This window comes from Oenanthe melanoleuca, chromosome 25 (assembly GCF_029582105.1).
Source record: "Oenanthe melanoleuca isolate GR-GAL-2019-014 chromosome 25, OMel1.0, whole genome shotgun sequence".
Taxonomy (NCBI): domain Eukaryota; kingdom Metazoa; phylum Chordata; class Aves; order Passeriformes; family Muscicapidae; genus Oenanthe; species Oenanthe melanoleuca.
The window spans coordinates 3,925,391-3,935,814 of record NC_079358.1 but is presented as its reverse complement, the minus strand read 5'-3'; the positions used below and the strand labels follow the sequence as shown (position 1 = coordinate 3,935,814).

The following is a 10,424-nucleotide window of genomic DNA, read 5'->3' as shown; positions in this document are numbered from 1 at the left end:
GTGTGCCTTCTTTGGGGGTGAGGAAAAAAGGCTGAGGGGGACAGGGGGTGGAGACTCGGGGGCTCCCGTGTCCTTTGGGGCACCCCAAGGTCCCGAGGAGAGGGAGCCACGCTGCGGTGAAGGAGCAGGTGAGTGGGGAGTGGGGGGGGGGGTGCCGGGTGCCGTCCCCCAGAGGGACCCAAGAGTGCCAGAACATTCACAGGGAGGGCTGGGTGGAGAAGGCAGGAAAATATAAATATAAAAAATACCTAACTACAGCTTAAATAAATGTTTTATTGGTTTTATTTGGTTAGAGGTAGGATCTTTAATAAATAACATAAATATAATTAATATAAGCAAATATAAATATACAAATGTACAATGTATACAAACATAAAACTAAAAATATATCCAAAACTAAAACTAAAAATACCTATAAATGTATGTACGTGTAAATATATATATAAATATAGAATATAAACAAACAGAAGTATATATGTAGGATATAATATAAATAGTATCATATATGTTATGGTGTACCATATACATAATATATAAATTACAGATCTAAATATGAGATACATATATTTTAAAATATATATTTATATATATTATATAAATAATTATTAAATATATAAATCTATTTTTATATATTCTTTATATATTTAAATTACATATATATATTTATTTTAAAAATTTTCAAATATATTTAAAAATAAAGGGTTTTTTGGTTTCTATTTGGTTAGTGGCTCAGCTTTTTTAATAAATAATATTAAAAAATATAAAAATACAAATGTATGTAAGGATATACATAAACTAGAAATTAATTTTTGTAATATGTGCATAATTATGTGCATAATAAATTATAAAAGTGTAGTATATATGGTATAATGTAAATTGCATTGTAAATTTATTGACCAATATATGTAACATATATAATATCAAATATGAATAGGAGTAGAAATTAAATATTAAAAATAGGTGTAAGTTTTCTGTATTTAAAGGGGTTTTTTTTTGTTTTTATTTAGTCAGGGGTAGGGAGTTTTTTAGTTGTGGTCAGGCTTTTTTTGGGGCATTTTGTAGGATTGGGACTCTCCTTTTTGCCCCGGGAGCTTTGGGATGGCGCCAGCCTGTGGCCTCTCCCACAGGTGAGTGTGACACGGTAGAGAAGGGAGCCAGGCAGTGCTCTGGGACTTTGAATCTACCCAATTGTTTTCCAAGTGTATTTGCAGAGATTCAGCTGTGGGGAAGCTGCAGACAAGGCTGCCTGGCACAGCCCCCCAGAATGGGCCTCCTCCGACTGGGCTCCCGCAGAGGATGGGGCAGTTGCAGCCCCCTGTCATTCCTGTGAGATTTGGTAAGTCTGGGGAGGGGTTTCCTGACTGTCCCTGTCTCCAAGCGAGCCGTGCCTCGTTGTCCAGAAGCCCACAGGGGTCGGCTGCAGTCCTTAAGGGCAGTGCCTGCTTTCACCACTGCCTTTTGCTGCCTGCAGAGATCTGTGCTGAGGGTTGGCAGCTCCTGCTGGGGCAAGAGCTGCATCTTCCAAGAGGCAAAGCTGCAGCATCTTCCTCCCCAGGGACTGTCTCCATGCAGGAAGCAGCACAGGGGACTGGCCGAGGGGCTCGGGCTGGGACACGGCCCCAACAGGAGCAGCCCTGGGACACTGACACGGGAGGATGAGCCCAGGTGAGGAGCACGGGCCCAGCGTGGCACCAAGACAGGCATCTCCTGTGGGTTATGTGGGGCTGTGCTGTGCACCCTGGGGGTGCTGACTGACCCCCTTTGTGCCGAGACAGAGGAGATGCTGCTGCACCACGTCCCCAGGAGAGCCCCTGCCTCCTTCTGCTCTCAGGGATGGGACTGGGAGACGCCTCCACGCCGAGAGTGGCACTTGGCATGGCTTCAGTCCCCAGTGGAAGAGGCTGGGCTCCCCGCTGCCCAGAGCTCCTGGGTAGGGACACCCACCCCTGCGCCTGGCTCAGAGTCCAGGGTGCACTCAGTCCGGATCCAGCCTCGAGATGTTCCTGCTGCAGCTGCAGGTGAGCTCAGCTCTCCCTCAGGGACACCTGTGCCTGTAACAGCTCCAGCCCGTGGAGCCCCTGCACGAGAGCTGTTCCTGGTTCTCACAGCTCCTGCTCCTGCACCCCTTGCTCACTTACTGCTCAGGATATCCGAGGGCCCAGGTGATTTCTGTTCCTTCTGCTTGTTTCACTTGCAGGTGTTTCCCAGTCCAGCTCGCTGAGCCTCCGGCTCTGACATTGGCACGTTCTTCCTTCCAGCTCTGGCTCTGAGATGCTGCACTTGATGGCTGCTCCAGTTCCTTCCAGCTCTGGGTAAATAACTGGTGTCTCTTGTGTAATCTGTGTCCGTGTTCTGTCCTTTGTGTCCATCTGTGTTACCTGTGTCACATCTCCGTGCTTTATCAGCATCCTTCCGAGCCGTGGTAGCCGGGCTCTACTCGCCACAGGTTTGCGCTGCTGCTCGCTGAGTTTGGGGAAATTTGGGGGTTTTGGGTTGTTTAGCGGGGTTTTGAAATAATTTTTAAAGGCTTTGTTTAGAATTTACTGGGGGAATTTTGGGGGTGGGGAGGGGTCAGTGTTTTTTAAAAGCATTTTTGTAGGGACTTTGGGATTTTTTTTTTTTTGATTTTAAAAGGTTTCTGTAGGGAATTTTAAAGTGTTTTGGGGGATTTTTAGGGGTTTTTTAGGGGATTTAAAAGAGGTTTTTTGGGGATATTGGGGCATTTTGAAAGAGTTTTATTGGGTTTTATTGGGGGAATTTTGGGGGCGGGGGGTTTAGGAGTTTTTAAAATGATTTTTGAAGGAATGTTGGGATTTTTTTTTAGATTTTAAAAGGTTTTTTTAGGGAATTTTAAAGGGTTTTGGGGATTCTTGGTTTTTCTATAGGGGATTTTAAAGAGGATTTTGGGGGGGTTTAAAATAATTTTTAAAGGGTTTTTTTGGGTTTTAGTGGGGGAATTTTGGTGGTATTTTGGGGGAGGTGGGGGTTTTAAAAGGTTTTTGGAGGGATTTTGTTTTTCTTTTTGGAATTTTAAAGTGGTTTTTTAGGGAATTTTAAAGGGTTTTTGGGTATTTTTTAGGGTTTTTTAAGGGATTTTAAAGAGGTATTTTTGAAGGTTTTTTTTTAGAGGATTTTAAAGAGTTGTTTTGGGTTTTTAGAGGAGTTTCGACGGGTCTTAAAGGGGAGTTTTAGGGCTTTTTTGTGATTTTTTTTTTAGGTTTTTTAGGTTTTTTGGGGGCTTTGAAGGTTTTTTAAGGTATTTCTAAGGGGTTTTTTAAAAGTTTTTTAGGGATTTTTTGGGGATTTTGAGGTTTTTTTGGGGGATTGGGGGAGATTTGTGGGGATTTTTAGGGGTTTGTGATTTTTTGGGGTAATTTCTGTGTAGTTTGGGATTTTTGTAAGGGGAAATTTGAAAGTTTTTTGGGTGGGTTTGTGTGGTTTCTTTTTTCCCTTGTTTTTGGCCTTTTTTGTTTGTTTGTTTTGAGGGTTTTTTGGTTGGGTTTTTTTTTCATTTTTTTCAGGGTTTTAAAGGTTGTTTTTAATGGATTTTTATTTTTTTTTAACTATATTTTCAATTTTCCCCCCCCAGCCCCCCGAATTTCCCTCCCCAGGTTGGTTTTTTTAAGCACCACTACAAGGAGATGCACCAAGACCCCCAGGGAGCCCCAGGACTGAGCGGGAGGAGCCCAGAAATTTTGGGCACCCCACCCCCTGAAATCATTAAATCCACATGGAAGCTTCCCCTGTGTTTGTGTGGAGTTTTTGGGAATTATTTTGGAAGTTTGGGGCTGGGGGGGGGTGGGTTTTGGGAATTTGGGGAGGAAGAAATGCTAGAAAATAAAAAAATAAAAAAGGATTTGGGGAAAAAAATTGTCAGCAGTTTCTGGGAACTGTTTAGCACGGCCGCTCCTTGGCTCCGCCTTTTTAGAGCGTGCCTGTTTTTGGCTTGTGGTTTTATCCTTCTCCTTCTCCCTTTTATTTTGGGTGGTGGTCCAGCCGGTGAGTGTTGATAATTGTCAGCTGCAGGGGTCCCCATCACGGGCTGTTGTCTTTGAGTAAGCGGGGAGTTTAAGCATACTATCACTAAAAAAAACACCCCAAAAATATCTCCCAAAAACCCCCCAAAAATCCACCCCCCCAAAAAAAAAAAAAAACAAAAAAAACCCCAAAAAAAACCCCAAAAAAAACCACCTCAAAAAACCCTCAAAAAACGCCCAAAAAAAATCCCAAAAAATATCTCCCAAAACCCCCCCAAAAATCCCCCCAAAAAACCCCTAGAAACACCCCCAAAAAATCCCCCAAAATCACTCTAACCTGGCGGCCAAAAATTAGAAAAAAAACCAAAAAACACCCCAAAAATGTCCCAAATAACTACCAGAAACTCAAAAAAAAATTCCCCCCCACAAAAATCCCCAAAAAATCCCCCAAAATTCCAAATAATTTCCCCACAACCCCCCAAAAATCCCCCAAAAATTACCATCCCAACCAAATAAATTCCCAGAAAAACCCCCTAGAAACACAAAAAATCACCAATACCTGGCAGCCAAAGCTGAAAAAAAACCCCCAAAACTAACCGAAAAACACCCCCCAAAAAACCCCAAAAATGACCAAAAATATCCCCGAAATCACCTTGACCTGGCGGCCAAACGTGAGAAAAAAACCCAAAAAACTCTCCAAAAAACTAGCCAAAAATATCCCCAAAAATATCCCCAAAATTTTACAGAACCCCCCAAAAATTGCCAAAAAAAAAAATAAAATCCCCAAAATAGCTCCAAAAATTCCAAAAGAATCCTCAAAAATTCCGAATAAATTCCCCAAACACCCCTTGAAAATGTCCCCCAAAAAAACGCCAAAAATTACCAAAAGCCCACCCAAAAAATGCAGTCAAAGGAAAGAAAAAACCCCAAAAAATACCCAAATACCCCCAAAAACAACATCTGAAAACAAAATGAAGAAATTGACCAAATATCAAAGGCTTAAAACTAGAAAATTAATAGTTTAGAATCAGTATAAAGGCTCTGAAATATTTCATGGACATCCTTAAACAAAGGAAATAATTAACATTGAAAGAAAAGAGAATCCCAGTCTATGTAGTTATGAATAAGAATTGTAGCAAACAGAAGTGGATAATCCTTAGTTTCTCAAGATGAAAATGAAATTCCAGTGAGCTTAGGGAAAAGCCAGACACACAGGAAGCATGTATAGATGGAAACTGTAAAAGTAAGAAAAGAAATAATTACCATAGCATATAACAAAGGAATTTCATAATGTCAAGTGTAGAGGGTGTTTTACGGTGTTTCTGAGGCTGGGTGCACAACTCAAGGTCACAATGTGGACCAAAGTGGATCGATTCGGTGGATTCTGATTCTGCCATTTCTGCAGCCTAAACTGCACCTAAGCAGAATTAGGCCAATCCTCTGGGTTTTGCTGCTCATTCCGTGCTCCAGAGCCACGCTCCCTTTGCACCCTTCAGTGCCATCCCTAAGGCCTGATGATTTGTGCTTTGCTTCCTATGATGCTGGTTCATTTGTATGGAGAAGGTACCAGGCATGAGAGTCTTATTTTGAATCTATGCTGACACATGGAATCAGTGTGGGAGTCGTTAGGCAGCTTCTTACTCTTGCTCTGCTATTTCAGGCTATTCGAGCTATTAATGGTGGTGACCATGAGACTAGTGCAGAAGAGTTCACCAACCGAGTCTTCGACAGGATCGATGTGAGCGGCGACGCTAAGATTCCTGCCTTTGCCACCCAGCTCAGTCTCTTTTCTTCAGAGTAACACCCACTTTTTCCTTTCTTGGCTGAACTTTAGGCCTCTTCACTTCATATTTTCTTTCTTTTTGCATTCTCAGCTAGTAATGTGTTCTCCATGGACCAAAAAGGATTTTTCTCCAGGCATTATACATTATCAGTGTGACAGGATTTGTTCCCTCTACTGAGCCTCAGCTTTGTTCTGTCCACGTGACTTTGGTAGTGGGGTTTTGGAGTGGTGTTTTATTTTTCTTTTTGTATGTTGCTATATAGCTCATGCCAATTAGAAGTGGGAAATACTAACAAATGGCCCCAGCTGCTCCCATGTACTTCAGCATGGAAAGGAGGAAATGGAATTTAAAGTTTAAATTCAGAGTTTCTTCACTGGGTCTACTGCAGGCAGTACAGCAAGAACATGAAGTGCCCAGTGTCACTATGGTCCCTGTATGTCCCCAAGAGGAATCTCTCTCCTTGCTACATCAGGTGTTCATTATTTTCTGACAGGCTCATTTGATATTCCAGAATGACTCTGCTGAGCTGCTTCCCTGCACAAGGGCTTTTTGGCCGTAGGACAGAAAAATTTGTTTCTGCCTGTCATGGTGGTAAGGACAGCAGTGCTCACCTAACTTTGCATCTGAGGTCAGTTTCAGGATCTTGTCATACTGTGGGGAGCAGAGCGTCATGGTAAACACCAGCTAACACACTGACTACCAGTGTTAACACCAACAATTCTTACCTAAATATTAATACCAATAACACTTACTATGCATATTATTTCTACTAGTAGAGGTCAGTAGCGTTCCTAACACTGAGGCTTGCATGCAGAACACGAGATTAATTGAAGTTGTTGATTATGCCATTGTAGTGTTGAAACACTACACGTCCACTGCAATAGCCCCACATTTGCCTCGACGGCCTCCCACAGCAGGTCCCGCAGCACCGGGGCGCAGATCAGCTTCGGCTTCACCGAGGACTGCGGAGGAGAAGGGAGAGTAGCGGGCCCGCAGCAGGCGGGGGCGGGCACTTCAGTATTTTGCCCAGTGCGCTGATCTCGGCCAGCACCCAGTCGGGGCAGTCCAAGTCCCCGCAGAAGCGGAACGGCAGCGGACCCTGCACGCCCTCCCCGCCGCCGACCCTCTCCCCACCGTGTCACCGCCGCCCCCCGGCCCGCGCTGCGACCGCACAGCCCGCCTTTGCCACCCGGAACCACGCCCGTCCCCGCCCCCTGCCCCGAGTGCCGATGGAGCGCTCCGGTACGGGGGCCTTTTAGCCGGGACCTGGTTGCGAGAGACGGTGGGAGAAGGCGAGGGGGACCTCGGGAGCAGCGGGACCCAGCGGGCCCGCGGACCCCTGGAGCAGCCCTGGCTCCGCCCGGCCGAGCGCCCCGCGCTCCCACGGGCTGCAGCCTCGCAGCTTCCAAGCCCCGCCAATCCCGGCCCGCCTTTCTCCGCCCTGTCCAATCACAGCCGCCCTTTCAATCCGGGCGCGGCCCCGCCAAACTCAGCCCGCTCAGTCGCGACCGCGCTCCCGCGTTCGCCTGAGGCGCCGCTCCCGCCGCCGCCGCTTTGGGAGACGGCGGAGCCCTGGCTCCGCTGCCACAGCCTCGGCAGGAGCTCTTTGGGCTTGGGAAGGGCGAGCGGGAGCTCCCCGTTCAGGTCGCGGCCGGGAGATCTGCCCGGGAAACGGGGACACAGCGGGCAGAATCACGGGAGCGGGGCTTGAGGGGACCGCGGGGGGTCGCGGAGCCGAGCGCGGCGGGAACGGGCGGGCTGGGATTGGCCGGGCTGGCGCTGCCTCGGCTTGTGATTGGCTGGGCTGGCTGGCCCTAGGGTATAAATAGCGTGCGCTGTGGTGGGGCAGGGCAGTAGTTCGGCGGCGGTGCAGCGACGGGAGCGGCGGTGCAGCGGCGGCTGGAGCGCGATCCGAGGGGCGCCGAAGCGGCAGGACGGGACCCGCGCGGATGCCGGACCGGGAAGCGCTGGTGAGCACGGACGCGGCGCCCGCGTCTTCCGGGGCTGGCGGTGTTCTGGGGCGGCGATGCCCAGCTCTTCCCGCCGCGCCCTGCGCGGCTCCGGCGGCTGGTTGGGGGGCTGGAGCGGCACAGGGGGAGCGGCTGCTCCTATTAGGGGACGGGGAGTAGTAGCCATTGTGTGGTTTCTGGATGTACAGAAACGTTTAAAATACCGGAAATAAAGCTGGAGTTTCGCATTTTTGGTATTTTGTTTCGCTTTTATTTGCAGTAATGACAGTTTTCTTATTTATTAACCTACTTCATTATTTTGCTCTATTATATTTTTATATAATACATAATTTATTATATTATTTTTATTATATTATAATTTCATTTTATTATTTCATATTATTATAATATTATAATATTATATTATTTCTATATTATTATATTATATTATTATATAATGTTATTATATTCTAATAATAATACATAATAATTTTTATTTACTAGTCATCTGATGCTAATTCAGTAAAGGTTGTGGGGCTGGGGCTGAAGCATGGGCTGCCTGGGGGAGATGAGGAGGCCTTTGGGCAAGTGCTGGGCTGAGCACAGGTGAGGGGTGGGAAGGTACCTGTTGGGAATCAGGCCTCAAATGTCCCCAGAATTGGGGTCCTGTTAGGATAGTGGGACAACTCCTGGAGATACTGAAGTGATGAGAGTAACTGATTTCTGGCCTTATCAACAGCCCCGGGCTGCAGTGAGAAGCAAGAGCAGATTTTAGCTCCTGGCAGTGAGAAGCTGAGGAACTGAAGCTGAGGAAACAGCTGGAGGAGACAGAGATATGGTAGGGTTTGAGGAGAAACCACTTTGGGGATGGGATAGGGAACACGTACCCAGGATATGAGGTATCTGACTGGAGCTGAAATCATGAATGCATGGAATTTGGAGCATAGAGGTCGTAGGGGAGTAAGAACTGTGAGAGAGGGGCAAGAAACATGGGTTCAGGAACTGACCTGAAACATTGCAGAGCACAACTTAAAAAAAATCATGGCCTGGTAACGAGGAAGCAGGGTTATGTGGCGTGGCTCCGAATACGTCGATTGGGAAGTGATACAGAAGAGCTAGCAGTGCAATAAAGCTTGTGGGTTGAGAAAGAGCTGAAATCACTTGGGCTGGGGAAAAGGGGACTCTGAAATCACTGGGGCTGGGATAGAAACCGCAAGAGGGGCAGACACTGCAAGGGCTGAAATGGGGACTGTGGGACTGATGTGCTGACACCACTGTTGATGTGGGACTGGGTCTTGCGCCTGAGCAGGGGACGGGACGGGTAGCGCTGAGAAGGAGACTTTGGGATTGCTTGCGCCCGGAATCCCGGCCATGCCGGAATATTGACCGTGTGTGAGAGAGGGGCTGGAGGGGCTGCAGTGGGAAGTCAGTGTGAGTGCGGATGGGAAATGGAAAGTGGGCCTGGGACTGGGAAGAAAACTGCGGAGCTCAGAAAAGAACTGTGAGACCCAAGTTGAAACCGCTGTGGGGCTGCCCTCGTGGCTCTGGAGCTGGCATGGGGACCCTAGGGAGGGAGGTGAAATCACTCCGGTCCAGGGACACTGCCTGTGGGGTGGGGTTCGGGAGTCTGGAATGGGAACTGAATTGCTGCAGAGCTGGAGCCAAGACAACAATGCTGCAATTAGAAGATGTAGAAGATTCTGCCAGGAGAGATAAAGAAGGGAGCAGGTGGAGCTGGAAGAGCAGCGCTGGCAGAGAAATAAAGCTTGTGGGTTGAGAAAGAGCTGAAATCACTTGGGCTGGGGAAAAGGGGACTCTGAAATCACTGGGGCTGGGATAGAAACCGCAAGAGGGGCAGACACTGCAAGGGCTGAAATGGGGACTGTGGGACTGATGTGCTGACACCACTGTTGATGTGGGACTGGGTCTTGCGCCTGAGCAGGGGACGGGACGGGTAGCGCTGAGAAGGAGACTTTGGGATTGCTTGCGCCCGGAATCCCGGCCATGCCGGAATATTGACCGTGTGTGAGAGAGGGGCTGGAGGGGCTGCAGTGGGAAGTCAGTGTGAGTGCGGATGGGAAATGGAAAGTGGGCCTGGGACTGGGAAGAAAACTGCGGAGCTCAGAAAAGAAGTGTGAGACCCAAGTTGAAACCGCTGTGGGGCTGCCCTCGTGGCTCTGGAGCTGGCATGGGGACCCTAGGGAGGGAGGTGAAATCACTTTTGACAGTTAGGGTTGTTAAGACCAACAAGAAAAGATCATCCGTGTCTCTTTGCCCCTGAGAAGATGGAGAGGAGGGATAAGCCATCTTGCAATCCCCCTAATGTGGGGATGCCCTTTGCTGCCCCTCACCAGAGAACCCCCAGACCATGCTGAATGTCTGTATTCAAAATGGACTGCTAGAGGTGAGATCAGACTGAATGCCTAAAACAGGGTTTACAGGGAAGTTGGTGAGGGATTTTGGACAAGGGATGGAGGCACGGGACAAGGAAGAATGACTTCCCACTGCTAGAGGGCATGGGATTTTGGGAAAGAATTCCTCCCTGCAGGGCTGTAAGGCCCTGACACAGGGTGCTCAGATTTGCTGTGGCTGCCCCTGGATCCCTGGCAGTGCCTAGGGCCACGTTGGATGGGGCTTGGAGCACCTGGAACAGTAGAAGTTGTCCCTGACCATTGCAGGAGGTTGAAATGTGTGGCTTCTTGTATGTGGGCTCA

General features: G+C 47.7%; 1 long non-coding RNA gene across 1 annotated transcript; it reads left to right on the top strand.

Annotated features, from left to right (window-relative positions):
- The first annotated feature begins 901 nt into the window (after window positions 1–901).
- Window positions 902–3,740, top strand: LOC130262977 (uncharacterized). Its single transcript, XR_008842227.1, has 3 exons — window positions 902–2,018; window positions 2,198–2,312; window positions 3,612–3,740. It is a non-coding gene; the product is annotated as an uncharacterized LOC130262977 (long non-coding RNA).
- The last annotated feature ends 6,684 nt before the right edge of the window (window positions 3,741–10,424 follow it).